The sequence below is a fragment of the Apium graveolens genome, chromosome 5 (assembly GCF_009905375.1).
Source record: "Apium graveolens cultivar Ventura chromosome 5, ASM990537v1, whole genome shotgun sequence".
NCBI lineage: Eukaryota > Viridiplantae > Streptophyta > Magnoliopsida > Apiales > Apiaceae > Apium > Apium graveolens.
The window spans coordinates 75,915,486-75,932,028 of NC_133651.1; the positions used below are offsets into that span (position 1 = coordinate 75,915,486).

Consider the following 16,543-nt stretch of genomic DNA (forward strand, 5'->3'; position numbering starts at 1 on the left):
GCTCTAGCCACCACATCCTTCTCACCCCATAAAGCATAAGCCTTAACAGATTCAGCTTTCTCTTGATCCAACACAGGAGGATCATGTTGTACCACTGACCATAGACCCTTAACCATTAACCAGAGCTTCATCTTTTTCTGCCAACGAGAAAAAGAAACTCCACCACCGAATTTATTAGGCATACTTGATAAATCAATTGGCTGGGGAAAACAGTACATAGTCCAATCAATGGAAACAGTATCACCAGAAGTAGAACCAGTTTCAACAGTCTTAGGAACTTCAGTTTCATTAACCATCTTGCTAATTATTATATAATACAGATAATCTATTCAAGATTGTTGGGTATAATTCTAAAGGAAACTAACACGACGCGCAACAATGATGCAGTTATATATATCACAATTAACAAGAACAAGTAATTAACCAAATTACGAAACAAAATTATGAAGGCAAACAACAAGATATATATCACTAACTGAAATTGACAAAGAGCGTACAGAACACTTAGCTCTATCAGAATCTTTAACCAATCTGAAAAAACCAGAACAGCTGAGGCGCCTACGTTTCGAGAAGTCTAGACTGTTCTTGAAGAGATTATTGCCCCATTTACGCTGTGTTGGGTTACAACAATATCGCTTCCAGGATACAACAGCTCAGAGTATTTCGTCCACTGATACGTAGCACTCTATGCTATATTCTGTATGTTTGCAGGAGAGAAAGAGAGAAGAAGAAGTAGCTTGGGTTTTCACGATTTAGTGATTACAGTATATATATTCTATATGTTTTGTTCAGTTAATATATATATAACCCAAAAACGTAACTGAATGTATTACATTAATTAAAATAAATATACAGACTTAAATTACATTTAATGAATGTTTCCAGAAACGTAACAGTCAATATTAAGATTTGCACTTAGCATCAATGTATAATGCACTCAACAAATCCATTAATGGATAATCCATATTGTGCATCAACGGATAATCCACATTGAATGTCAACGGATAATCCATATTGAACTTCAACAGATAATCCACATTGAACTTCAACGGATAATTCGCATTGAGTTTCAGATTCAATATTCACATTAAAACAGTATAATAAGTCAGTAAATATTTTAATTAAACATTTCAAACTACTAACTACAACTCAATTTCTTTATGGATTATACTAAGAAAAAAACTTAGATTCAAATATGAAAGTTTAAATACTTATAACAAGGAACAACTTTTAACATATAGTTTTAGGAAATTACATCAAGAATATGTATAAAACATGCCTCAAACTTTCCATTTTCTAACAGACCATTGGTGGGTATGAGTGTTTCATGCAAAGAATTAGAGAGATGGATTGATGATAAGATTGTTAACTCTGGATCACCAGACATACTATAGAAAAGGTGGACTTTTGCGGTTACTCTTCTCTGTGCTGAAAATTGCATGTCACTATAAAGGAAAACTTCGATCTCCCTTCGGCACTGATCATGCATTGAAGGTATCTCATAATTTTTGGTATCACTAGAGTCCATTGTTTCAGTTCATAAATTGTATAATATAGGCCCTGCTAAGAATATTACTAAATTCCTCGAGCTGTTTGACTGTATTGTCGTAATAACCAAGTATATATAACTGTATACACTAGCAAGTCAGGTGCCATTAATATCGAGACACATTTAATTTCAAGAAATGCACTGCATTAACGAATATCTAAAACGATTAACAAGTTTCGTAGGGGAATTTTTTTAGTGGTGCTCAGCTTATAAAATCTGTTTGTTCTTCTTTTTGTGCTCACTTATGTACATCCGCAAAGGATTAAACCTGCTACAGGTTCTCAATTTAATTCCTGATCTTATTGATAAATCTTTCAGGGAATTCTTTCAGTTATCATGTCATTGACAAATAATTCACGATATTGTCTACTATTTTATAACCTCGGTCAGATAATTCATATACATATTTAATTTATTTATTGCTTCATTGTCTATTGATAGATAAGCAGCGCCTTCTTTGTTCTTTAACAACTAGTTCTATTTTTTAAAAGACGACTTTCCGCCTTGGCTCTGTTCTTATTAGAAGGAGAGCGATTCTCCTGAATCTGTAGTAGCTGAACTCTTTGCATCTGCTAAAAGAAATGTGACTGAATATGGTTACATTGGTCTCTACGTGCAGAATTTTCCTTTTGAAGGAAAGATGCAGGTTCTGAAGCTTATCTTGTAATTGCTTCTCTGCTGACCAAATGTATATTCAAGTTTCTCTTGCCATAAATAGTTTTTGCCTTACGCTGTTAGGCAGATGCTTTCGAGGTGCAGAAGCTTCTTGTTACTGGCAGAATAAAAGAAGCATAAAGATTTGCACAGGATGGCGAATTATGGGGACCAGAATTGATTCTTGCAACACAAATTGGTGATCAGGTTCTATTCTCCATATCGTCATTACCCTACATAATGTTACTAAGTTTTAGATATGGATGTGAAAGGGAACTGATTGATGAAATACAATATTTCTATTTGCCTTTCTTTTTTTTCTATATCTATAATTATTAGAAATTCTAGACGTGGTCAGTGAATACGATTATGGTTTGAAAAGAGTATACTTTAAACAAATGGGTAATATTCTCTCCGTCCCAATTTATTTGTCTTATTTGACTTTTTGCGGTCAAATTTAGCCAATTTTGACTGAAAATTTTATATAGTATATAATGAAAAAAAATATAAAAATTATATAATTAGAAAGTATACATAATCTACTTTAATGTGTATTTTTCGGTTTTTCAAAATAATGAAAGATTGATATTTAATTTACGGTCAAAATTAAGTCAATTTGATCATAAAAAGTCAAACATGACAGATAAATTGGGACGGAGGGAGTAATATTTATTATTTGTAAGAAAATTTTATTTTTGATCTAAGGGTTAAGCACTGAATTATCCTTTTTTATTACTATTTATGTTTTTATAGTTTTGACTTTCCCCAGAAACACTGCTCAAAGTTCATTTGACATATTCGAAGGCATAACCATCAAGTTTTAAATATTATTGACTTATCCTTTTTCTAAATGAAGTTCTATGGTGAAACAGTAAAGAAAATGGGCTTGCGACAATTAATAGCAGGGTCACCTTTGCGAACTTTATGCCTACTAATTTCAGGGCAGGCCACAGATTTATATTGCTGCTCCGACAATAGTAACAGTTTATATGTTACCGAAAAGATATCTCAGCAGCCTTCTCAGGTAATCTTTTTTTAATAATGGGGATGAAAGAGGTTTCTGTATCACATTTTGTGAGCTGTGTTGCTGTACCAGTTACCAATTTCTTCATGTTATTTGTATCACAGTATCGCTGTTCTTTTGTGGTGTGCATCAAATTTATTTGAACTGTGAAATGAGAAGAAACAGATATGTAATGATCAACGGAAGTGGTATGAATTGATTTTTGGACAATATTGAAAATATCTGTGACCAATCTATTAAGAACCTATTTAGTATATTCTCCAGTAATCTCTATTGGTCTATTGTTATCTATTAGAATCTTATTTTTACGTAAAAAAATGATTAATTTAATTTGAAACCCGAATTCGTACTTCCTAATATATTCTCGAATTCGTTTGTCTTGTACTAAAACCCTGGTTAAACCCATGTTTCGCATTTTTTAAGCGCTGGGAGTCTGGGTCCTTAGTGTACTTGTTCCCTGATTTCCATGTTTGTATCCGCTAAGTCTAACTATTGTTGCCTTTAATCTGTTCCGATATTCTTCTTTGCTGGATTTGGACTGCATGTAATTCTTTTTAATCAATGTAAAAGTAGCTTTTAATGTTGCCTGCTGTTTGCATATATTCATCCACAATATTCATTTTTTATAGATTTTATTGTAGTTTATTTATAAATTACTCAGCAAGGTACATGGCCCGTCTTTTAGTTGACTTTGTTGAATAAACAGACAAAGACCAAAATGTTGGACACCCCGTGTCAATTAAAATGTCTCTACAAATCTTAGACAAACCTATTTGAGATAATTATGATCTTCTATCTTTCTTTTTGAAAAAACTGGTGTTCCGAAAAGCGTAAATCGCTCCTAAGCGGTGGGAAGATTTTCTAGCGCTTAAGCGGTTAGTCGGATGCTTAAGCGAAATTTTAAACGGGTCTAAATCGAATAAATAATATTTATTTAAAATTTTATATATAATAATAATAATATGTGTAATACTAAAATAATGAAAATAAATAAAGTATCAAGAATATAAATATAAATTTTTCTTAAAAACTTATATATTTTTATTTTTTTAATCATGATCATTATTTTATTAAAATAAATATTAATATTTAAAATTAAAAATTTGACAAGTCAAAATCGGTTTTAACGCTTAATGACTGTTTAATCCACTTAATTACCGCTTAATCCGTTTATAAGGCCGCTTAATCTTTAAAAACGCTTATTTCTACGATTAGTATAAAATCGAAGCGCTTAATGGTCCGATTCCGATTAAACGGCCGCTTAGGCGGCTGCTTAACGCGCTTTTCATAACACTGCTTTTGACTAAATCATCTTATTTGGTATCTTTTGTACTCAATTATCATGTATTCTAGATGCACATCAAGAATGCTTTTCTTCGGCATGCTCATTTTAGGTTTTCTGCTGTGTGGGGCACACGACTAAGGATTATATCTTTACACTTTTCAATGACAATTAATGACAGTTGGCTACTTTTTTGTTTATTCTCATAAAAGGTATTAACTCTTATATTTCACTTTTTGATCTTAGCAATGCTTAACCATGGTTAACATGTCTTCTTCTATATTTATCATACCCTCTTGTACAGTGTTCCTTATATAGATATATATATATATATATTCAGTTCTCCAAATCATATATTTTTATAATAAAATAAATTGGTCATTTTAAAAATAAAAAAGAGCTTAACATATTAATTAAACATTCTGTAATAGTGGGGCGCCTCAATAATATTATCATAAAAAATTTATACAAATTTTGTCAATATCAATGACCCTAGTAAAAAAATTACTTTCATATTAGAAATTTGCTATCTCTTTTTAAAATTGAAACTACATGAAATTATTAGACAAGAACATTGTGTGATGATAAATATTAGAAAATTACAAAATAATAATAAAGTTTAGTATCAAAGTTGTATTTGTCACCCAATAACAAATTTATAAGTTTTGTTTATAAAAATAAATAAATATTACAAAATTACAAAATTACAAAATATGAAAGTTTATAAAAACAAAAATATTAAAAAATTCTTATATAAATAATTTTAATATGAATTTTAATATGAAAGTTTTGTTTGTCACCTAATAATAATTTTTTAATATCTTAATTTTTAATAAATTTATACTTTTTTAGTATACTTTCTTTTAAGTTTAGTTTGTCACATAACTTTATTTTACTGTTAATTTGTTATAAATAACTGCACTCAATCATAATCGTTTCGTATTCACTGAGTGAGTTTATCTCACCTGTTTTTTTTTCTTAAACCCCTATCTTTTCCTAAAACTTTCACAAGATGAATAAGAATAATATTGATCTAAACAAATTTTGTGAAGAAGTCATTGAAGATGAAGAACAAGAAGCTAGTGAAATAGAATAAAAAAAATGAAAATATCAACTTTGAGCCTTTTATTGGCCAATATTTCCTGAGTGAAGAAGAAACATATTTGTTTTATCACAAATATGCTAAACAATATGGTTTTTCTATCTGTAAAGCAAGATTTGACAAAAATAAAGATGGAGAAATCAAGAGAAGAGATTTTGTGTGTCATCCTGGAGGTTTGCAACTTTCAAAGATGGTGGATCCAGTGTTGAAACAACGAAATACTCCATCTACTAGGTGTGATTGTAAAGCTCATATGAGGGTAACATTGAAGAAAAGTTTTGAAATTTTTCCAGAACAATGGCATGTCACCGAGCTTATTGTTACACATAATCATGAGTTATTTACACATTACATCAAAATTTAATAGTTGGTTCTCAGGAATCCTCCGTAAACAATATTTTAATTGGTGTTCAGATTTCTATAGTTTGTATAGACTTGATACTTATGACGAGTTTGAAAATAGATGGCCTGGAGTGGTTGAGAAACATAAGCTAAAGAAGAACAAACATGTATTAGGTTTGTACAACATAAGGCATTCTTGTACTACACTATATATGACCTGTTGTAACGGTTTTTTTCAGTATAACCAGCTAAAGTGTGACCATAGGTGCCTTAAAATTATTTTTAACTATCTATGCCTACACTTTTTTTATTGTAATCATTGATGGTGTACTAGCAGCTAGAAGGAAGCAAGTTTATGTACCTTGAAATTAACCAAACGACTGATGATTATGTTTCTATTAAGGTACCTTTTTTTCTTTCAAGAAGTTGATTGTTTATTTTGGAAGTGATTTTATTTTATTTGGGTATCCGTCTTATTGGATAAAATTGTCATCCATGCTCAAGTCTAGACTTTCCGTTCTTGGTGATTGTATATTCATATGTTTATATGTATATATGTGACAATCGTTGTGTGCGGGATATATACGATACGGATGGAAGCAATGCTATAGCAGTCTCAAAACCCCTGGTTGTGCTGGTATGCCAACCTAATATACCAAGTATACACTCACTAAATGAAATCTATTGTTAGAGCAAGTTCAGCTTAGGCATTATTGGTCGAGAGGGGGTATTGACCTGGGAGGTCCTTTAAACTTATGGACAGTTGCTCCCTTTGAAAAACTGTGAAGTATTTAAGTACCTGAAAGAGTCCATATTTTGTTCTTTTCCAGTAGCCCGCTATTTTAGATAGTTTCGGTGTGTTTGCAAGTTTGGTTATAGACTTTGGATTTGTATATTATAGCAATATGGATGGCACTTCTTCCTCGCAGCCCGACTATCATGTAAAGGCCATTGGACCTAATTCATTTTCCTATCAGAAGCTCAGTCAAATATTAGTACATATATATTCAGAAGAAGATTCTGAAGAACTTTTTCCTTTCGTCCTGTTATCATTGAGTGGTGAAGTCGTGAAGATGGTTAAAGAAATAATTAAGTGGCTGGTCATAGTGGGACTTTCATATTTGATAATTTATTTCAGGGGAGCTTTTATCTCAGACCTTTGCTTAAGGTATTCCTCCAAAAACTAACTTATGGGCGGAATCTTTGCTTTTTGTTTATCTTGTTTCTCAAGGAAAAGTATGAACTTGCTTTTGAATTCGAAGCTTTCACTTAAAATGCCCATAAACAGTGCGTTTAGAAATTCTTTAGTTCATTTAACTTCCCTTCAGCAATATATTACTTTTGCAGCCCATACATCATAATCTCTTATGGGCAACTCTGTAATTTAGTTATCAATCATGGTCTCTTGCTATTGTCTATAAAATATTACTGATAGTGCATGCAAGTTAATATTGACAGAGCTAGATGAATTAAAAGGAATCATAGACCCTTGAATTATGAGGAGATTCTAACAGATTCTTCATGAAGTTATCGTCTGAGAGGTCTCCTACCTGATACGGTCTACTTAATTAAAGTTGGGAAAAAGGGTGACTTTGCTAATCAGATTGAACGTGCGTCTCATGAATCTGTTGTTGCTGAGGTGAAGCACTTGTACGTTGTTATTGTGGTGTAATTGTGATTTTTGTATCCATGTTACATCAAACTAAAATTAAAACCAATATCATTTATGTTTTTATATGTGGTTGCATTCATTATGCCCTGTTGTCGTGAATTCAAGAGTCATTCTGATTTTTTTTAATCCTAGTAGACATGGGCAAAAATGGCTAAATACTAAGATTTTTACTACTCCAACATTATTTCTCTTCTGCTCTAATTGTTTTTTAGCCTAGTAATATGTTAATAGTTAATACCATAAATTTACTTATGTATTTGGAGGTATAATAACCATTATGTATTGATCTGTTAATTTTGCCTTAGGCCAGCATGGAGAGTGAAAGATGAGAAAAAATCTCATATTGTATCAGACGTAAGATACTACATCATTCGAATAAAACTCCTTGTAATGTGAAATATCCTTTTAATATAATTAAATAGGATCTTTCACATCACCAGGGTCTATAAGTTTTATCCGAATGAAGTAGCATTTTACATCTGATGTATTGTTAATTTTTTTCCCTAATGCTCTTAGAAGATCAACCCAGGCAGTTCGACAAAAGGAGGTGTTGATTTGATCACCATCATGGGCTCCAGATGCCCTGGATGCAGCTGTGCAAACTTGTGGACTCCTAAGAGCAGTCGAAGACTACGCAACTGGAATACTTTATGCATTTGAACTCTATTTTGGTTTGATATTATAAATCCTGATCTTGATGTGGTCTATTAGTTTTAGTTTCAAGTACTTGTTTTGGTATGGTTGGTGGTTGGTAAGCTTGGAACTTGTTGGTGGTTGGTGGTACTTGAATTAGTTGTTTTGGTTGTTGGATTGTTTTTTTTGATTAATGTTTGGTAAACTTTGAAATGGGGAAGTTCTATTTTCAAATATTATATTGCCTTTTTTTCTCATAAAGTGTTGGCAAAGAGTCCTGTAAAGTGTAGTTAATGATATAAATTGTTCATATTCTCTGTTGGTGAATACCAAAAAAATATAGGTATAGATTTAAAAGTGTAGGTAAAAGCTTAAAAGGTCCACATAAAAGTGTAATTATAGATAACAAGTTTTAGCCATTGATAACTTTGTTTTTCAAAATTTAGTGTTACAATGGCTAATATGGTGTTACCATATCCTTATGGTTACACCAAATATGATGTAATAAATACCATAATTTCTTACCACAGGTCTATAGTTACACCAAATTTAATGTTACCAAAACAATAAAAGTGTAGGCATAGATGTTCTATTGTTACACTTTTCGGGTGTTACCAAAAATTGAAAAAGTGTTACCATAGACCCCTATGATAACACTAATATTAGTTACGATTCTATTTTTCAAAAAAGTGTTACCATAGCCATTTTCTTCACTTTCAGCAACGCTTTTTGACCTTTATTCACACTTTTTTTGGTGTTACAATAGGTTGTTTATGGTGTAGTGTTGGGTAACTGCTTGTCTCCGTGAACACTTTTTTGCTGGATTGACCACAACTGGGAGATCCGAAAGTTTCAATGCATTTATCAAGATATTTCCAAGTTCACGTATATGTTTAAGCCAATGTATAAAGCAAGTAAGTATTTTTTTTTAATCTTTTTTTATACTTTGATTATGATATAGTTGTATTTTAATATTAATATTGTTAAATATAATTAAATATAGGTTAAATGTAACTATCTTTTTTACTATTTTTCATAACATTATTTATTATGATGTAATTTTATTTGTGATATTAATATTTTTATAGGTTGATTTGGCTATCGAAGATATTGGACAAAATCAGTTGCAAGCTAGAATGTTAGAGAAATACAGAGGAGCTTCCCTGCGCACTTTCTCTCCCCCGGAAGAGCAAGCACATAAAGTCTTGACTCCATTCTCTTTCAAAAAATTTCAAGAATAGTTTAAAAGAGCTATTCATTATACTGTACACACTAGCAGTGTTGGGGGATTTTTAGTGCAACATTATGCTCAAGGTGATATACAAAAGCATGAAGTTATGGAGAATGGACAAATATTGATGTGTTCATGTTAGTTTTGGGGAATCATTTGCCGTCACATTTTGAGTGTGTTCCTTCACCAAGATATGTTCACTATTCCATCTTTATACTTTCCATTGCGTTGACATAATAAGATAATATTGTTGGCATAGTAAGATAATATTTGATCAATAGAGGTTGGTGGATATGGTTAGTGAGATCCAGGGAGAAAGCAATATTTTTGAAGATGCTAATTAAGTTGCCCTGTTTATTGCCCTCCTAAATCAAAGACCAAAGGGCGTCCAAAGAGTAAAAGATCAAAAGGAGGAAAATAGGTGAATATGCAGCAAGTAAAATTATGCAGATTTTACAAGAAACAAGGTCATAACTATACTACATGTCCGGACAAAGAAAAAGAGGAAGAAAACCATATGCACTTGAAAATGCCTCAGAAACGGAGTAAAAAGTGTTGCAAACAGCTAAAGTTTGAATCCAGTTTATCATCTTAAATTTTGAAAACATTAGAAGTAATTCATTTTTTGTTGAATTTTTCATGCAAGATGATATGAATCTATTTAGCTACAGTTTTATTAACATTGCAGTTAAAATTATTTCACATTTTGGTTCATTTTTTAATTTTTGTTATATGTATATATAAAATTAACAGTATTTTACTTTTATTTAAAAAATTGAGATATGAAAATAAAAATTTCATTAGAGTTATTGATATTGTAAAAAAAAAATTTGTTTTATGACAATATTATTAAGATTTGCCACACTATTCTAGAATTTATATTTTCTTAGTTAGTATTCTTTATATTTTTAAAATGGTCAAATTATTTTATTATAAAAATATGTAATTTGGATAAATGAATAAAAAAAGAATACATGAATTATACAAACAAATTAGAAAATTTTGGAGTAAGACATGTTAACCAGGTTTATATATTGCTAAAATCAAAAAGCGAGAATATGAGAGTTTTGAAAAATAAACAAGAAAGTAGCTGACTATCATTAAGTATAATTGAAAAGTGTAAAGGTATAATCAGTAGAAAACCCGTATATAACATAGCTTGTTAAATACAGGCCGGGGCTTTTTCAATGCTTTGTAACTGGGAAGAGAATTTAACTATTATAACTGCTAACAAAACAGAGAACGACGAGCTTGTGATTATACATATTGGAGATTTCCTATTGAAGAAGAAAGCTGAGGTGTATTATGTTCGTATTATTCAAGATTTTTCTTCTATCTTTTTCTAACTACTCCTTTGGCTGCTGCAAATATTCTGAGGTAAAAAAGGAAAAGTTTGAGTCTTATCCCTTGCTCAAGAGTTTTAAAAAGAAAGTAAATCAAGTGAAGTGTAAGTAAAATAGTTTTATTTTCCTCCGTAATGGTGCTCCAGAATTTTTTTTTTGCCAAATTTAAAGCATATTTCATTAATGACTTGAAAGAGATTCAATCGGGACAAACCCCCAACTGATCATGCAACCAGGTTGAAAAATAAATAGAGCTAAATAATTAGCCATTTTGTTTTCGGATTGCTTAACAAACTGAATATAAATATTCTGAAAATTAAAAATGAAGGTAATGGTTTCCCGGACAATCCAGCAAGCATCTCCCCCGAAAATAGTAGTTTCACAATTGACCCTCACATTAATTCGATTGATATTGCAATGTTCAGAGGACTCAGTTGCAACAACTGAGTTTAGAGGCCTCGTGTTATGAACAAATATTCTTTATGAGAGGTGAGCACATGTAATTTTCACCATCGTTCCAAACGTACCCCAGCTATCTACCTGTCGGACACCAGCTATAGACCTGCCGAAAGTGTTGTTGATGCGAGATATCCAGATCTCCCAATACACCATCCAATTCATTTTCAACACAACCACCACATCGCACAAAGCGAGACACATCACATAAGGCGAGACAATCAACACACAAATAATAACATAAACAAAACAATATGAAAAAAGCTCAAAATACAAAAATCTCGGAATAACACCAAATTGTAATATGTAGTTAGACCGGAGATTTTGAATCCAAAAACTGAATTTTATTATAAAATCCAAACTCTTACCTTAGTAGATCTGAAAACTAAAGTGAAGAACCGTAATGGATTTTTCGAGTTTTGTAAAACAAATCTCGATTTTATTAAAGAAAAAGTGAATAAAAGGAGAAGATAAAGATGAATATGGAGATGGAGATGGCTAAAAAGGATGAAAAAGAAGGTAGGGCGGCTAGAGTTAGGTGAAGCTAGGGCGGCCGACTCTCGTGTGAGAAAGAATTGCAGAGGAGCAATCTTTTTTTGTTTTAGTATTTCATTTTTAATTCACCCAAAGTTTACTCCGGAGTTTTTAAAAGAAGCGAAAACAAGTGTTAATGAATGCAAATTTGACAATTTTTCACCCCGAAAATGGGATGAAAATATTTAACTCCTAATCATAATCCCTTAGGTATTGAAAGTTTTACTTTCACATGCTCCACAAAAAAGGCCTTTTGTTAGATATATTTGTGATGTCATGTCTAATAATGATTTGTGTTTAGTTTTCAGATCTTGACTAACAGGACAAATCATGACTTAACTGGAAATCAGTACTTATACTGAAGTCAGAACTTAAGATATCAGAACTTAAGATATCAGAAGATATTCATCAGGAGATAATATCAGTACTTAAGAAGACTTTCAGATAAGAAAGACGACTGATTGAAGGGAAAGAAGATCAAGACTAAAATAAGAAAAGAAATGCATGGAGAAGAATTCTATGAAGAATAGAAGACTTGGAGGAAAAGATAACTAATTGATATATTTTAGGATACAGAATTATATTTGATATCAATTAGAAGATTATCTTGTAACTGTGTGATATATAAACACAGCATAGGGTTTACACTAGATGTGTTATCTTTATCGAGAATATTATTCATTGTAACCTTAGCAGCTCTCGTGATATTTGTTCATCACTGAGAGAGAACGGTTCCATTGCAATACTATTTTATTAATAAGATTATTCTATATTACATACTTGTGTTCTTAATTCGATTTGATTGTATTATACACTGTATTCAACCCCCTTCTACAGTGTGTGTGACCTAACAAGTGGTATCAGAGCCAATCTGTTAACACATATACAGTAAAGATCCAAAATAATCATGTCTAAAGAAGAACAAACTCAAACCAAGCCCACCAAAACTGAAGAAACTCCAAAGACTCAAATCCACAGTCGATATGAGACTATTAGGGTTCCCATGCTGAGACCTTCTGAGTATCCCATATGGAAAGTGAGGATGGCTATGTTTCTGGAAGCTACATATCCAGAATACCTTGACAGAATTAATGAAGGACCACATAAGCCAACCAAGCTCTCTGTTGTAGTTGCAGATCAGCCAGCAAAGACTGTACCAAAGGAGAAAAGTGAGTATACAGCTGAAGATATCTCATCTATTGCCAAGGATGCATATGTAAGGCATTTGCTACATAGTGCCATTGATAATGTCATGTAAAATAGGGTAATTAACTGCAAGACTGCAAAGGAGATATGGGATGCCTTGGAAACAAGATGCCAGGGAACTGATGCAATTAAGAAGAACATGAGGACTATACTCACTCAAGAGTATGAGCACTTTGACTTAAAACCTGATGAGTCATTAACTGGCTTATATGACAGATTTGTCAAACTCTTGAATGATCTGTCACTGGTGGATAAGGAATATGATCTTGAAGATTCTAATCTTAAATTCCTTTTAGCTCTTCCTGAAAGTTGGGATTTGAAGGCAACTACTATAAGAGACAACTATGCTCTTGATGAAACTACTCTTGATGAAATTTATGGTATGCTCAAAACTCATGAACTTGAGATGGATCAAAGAAGCAAGAGACATGGGAGAAAGTCAAGGATAGTTGCTCTTAAGGATGAGGAGAAATCCCCCAAAGTGGCTGTCTCAAAGAAAGGAAAATAAAAGGCTTTCATCATAAAGTCTGATTCAGATTCATCAAGTTCTGATGATGATGATGAGGATTCAGAAACTGAAAGTCTATCTGAGATGGATACTGATGAAGAGATGATGAGATTGTGTGCTCTTATGGTGAAGGGTATCACAAAGATAGCCTACAGGAAATTCAGAAAGGGAAAGAAGTTTTCGAGAAAAAGTGGAAGTTCTGATAAGAAGGGATTCAGAAAATCTAAAGGCAAAGCAGGAAAGTCTGAAAAAGGAGATTACTCAAATGTTAAATGCTACAATTATGGTAAGAAAGGCCACATATCTCCTTATTGCAAGAAAGGAAAAGGTGACAAAGGCAAGGCACTTGTCACAAAGAAGAAAAGTTGGACAGACACTTCAGATTCTGAAGATGAGGTGAACTAAGCCTTAATGGCAAATGCTGATAGCAGTTCTGAAGCTGCTAAGTTAAAGGTACCTCAAACAACTTATGCTTTTCATACTGATGATATTACTGAGTTGAGATCGTATCTTAAAACCATATTTATTAGCTATAGAGATCAGACCTTAACATGTGATAGGTTAACTTCTGAAAATCTGGCTTTTAAGAAAAGGAATGTCTATTTAGAAAAAGAGTTAGTTATGTTCCATCAAACTCAGATAGAAAGAGATGATACTTTGTATATTAGAGATGAAGTGTTAAAATTGAATCAATCTCTAAAAACTGAGTTAGAAAAAGAACGAGAGATTATCAGGACTTGGACTAACTCTGGCAGAACAACTCAGAATTTGCTAAGTAGTGGAAACTGGAAAGAGGGCTTAGGTTATGGAGATGATAAAAGTGAAACATGAACTGAACAAATTAAGCCAATTATTGTTAAACAGACTACTAAGCCAAAGGTAAATCCTATTAAGTTTGTAGCTAAGACTCTAAAGTCTGTAAAGTCTGATTCTGAAAAGATGAAAGATATTGATACAGAAGTTAAGGCAGAGTCAACTTCTGACAAATTAAAACAGGATAAACAAGCTGAAATTAACATAGGCTTAATGATAAAGAAGCAACTTAAGTATAAGCTGAAAGAGATTAAGAATGTAAACAAGGTAAAGCAACCTAGGAAAAATATGAATGGAAAGGAAGGTGTGAATAAAAACAATAATTATAAGTCTGTTCCTAATGCTCCTAGAAAGAAATGCAATAACTATGGAAACACTAACCATCTTGCTTCTTTTTTCAGGAAGAATAATGATATAAATTCTTTACCTCCTAAATCAGGAGTTAAGAGTCGGAATGTTAGGTTTAAACACAAAATCCTTGTTTTCATTGTGGTAGTTTACGGCATTCCATTTATACTTGTAAGGAATATCATAGTTTGTACTATAATTATCATCAAATAAAACCTTCTTTAAAGAAAGTTGGTATTATTCCTTCTAGTGTAAGTTTTGATGCAAAGTCTAATACTGTAAAATCTGTTATGAAAAATGTTAACATAAACACTGATGTTAAATCCGCTGCAAATGTTAACAAACTTAATAAGGCCAAAGGATCCAAGCAAGTCTGGGTCCTTAAAACTAATCATTAGTGGTCTTTGTGATTGCAGGGCAATAGGAAAAACATCCTAGTTCTGGACAGTGGATGTTCCGGACATATGACTGGAAATAAAGCCCTGCTATCAGACTTTGTGGAGAAAGTTGGCCCAAGAGTTTCTTATGGAGATGGCAAAATGGGAAAAACTCTGGTATATGGAAATATCAATCTTGGGAATGTCATCATTGAAAAAGTAGTTCTTGTCTCAGGACTTAAACACAATCTGCTGAGTATTAGTCAAATCTGTGACAGAGGTTATCATGTGGATTTCTTTAAAGAACATTGTGAAATTGTAATCAAATCTACAGTTAAAATTGTTCGAAAGGGATATAGGCATGGTAACATTTATGAAACCAAGCTTTCAACAAGTTCTGATGGTTCTGCAATCTGTTTATTAAGCAGAGCATCAATTGAAGAAAGCTGGGATTGGCACAAGAAACTCTCTTATTTAAATTTTAACAATATAAATGAACTAGTCAAGAAAGATCTTGTGAGAGGACTGCCAAAATCAGTAATTGCTCCTGATGTCCTTTGTGATTCATGTCAAAAGGCAAAACAAAGAAAATATTCATTCAAGAGCAAGACTGAATCTTCAATTCTTGAGCCTTATCACCTACTACATGTTGATCTATTTGGTCCAGTGAATGTCATGTCTATTACAAAGAAGAAATATGCCATGGTCATAGTAGATGAGTTTACCAGATACACATGGGTGTATTTCTTGCACACAGAAAGTGAAACTGTATCTATCTTGATTGATCATGTCAAACAACTGGATAAATTGATCAAAGACTCTGTGAAAATCATAAGAAGTGATAATGGCACTGAGTTCAAGAATATGATTATGGAAGAGTTCTGCAAAGACCATGGAATAAAACAAGAATTCTTTGCTCCTGGAACTTCACAGCAAAATGGAGTTGTTGAAATAAAGAATAGAACTCTTATTGAAATTGCACGAACTATGCTTGATGAAGCAAAGTTACCAACCTACTTTTGGGCTGTAGCTGTGTAGACTGCTTGTTTTACTCAGAATGCAACACTTATCAACAAGCATGGAAAGACACCATATGAGATGGTGAAGAAAAAGAAGCCAAATCTAAAGTACTTTCATGTATTTGGATGCAATTGTTTTGTTCTTAAGACTCATCCTGAACAGCTTTCCAAATTTGATCTAAAAGCTGATGAAGGAATTTTTGTTGGATATCCACTTTCCATAAAAGTCTTCAGAGTCTATAATTTAAGAACAAGGGTTGTCATGGAATCTATCCATGTCTCTTTTGATGATAAGAAGATTACTAGACTTGAAGATTTCAATGATCATGATCAGCTGAGATTTGAGAATGAAGTTTTAAATTCTGATAGTCTAAATCCTAATACTGCATACTCTGACGGGTTAAACTCTGATGTTAATGAAACTATGGTGACTACGTCAAAGGAAAATGC

At 32.2% G+C, this 16,543-nt stretch overlaps 1 pseudogene; it reads left to right on the forward strand.

Moving 5' to 3' along the window:
• The first annotated feature begins 378 nt into the window (after window positions 1–378).
• LOC141660184 (protein transport protein SEC16B homolog) overlaps window positions 379–16,543 on the forward strand; it is a 40,638-nt pseudogene continuing 24,473 nt past the window's right edge.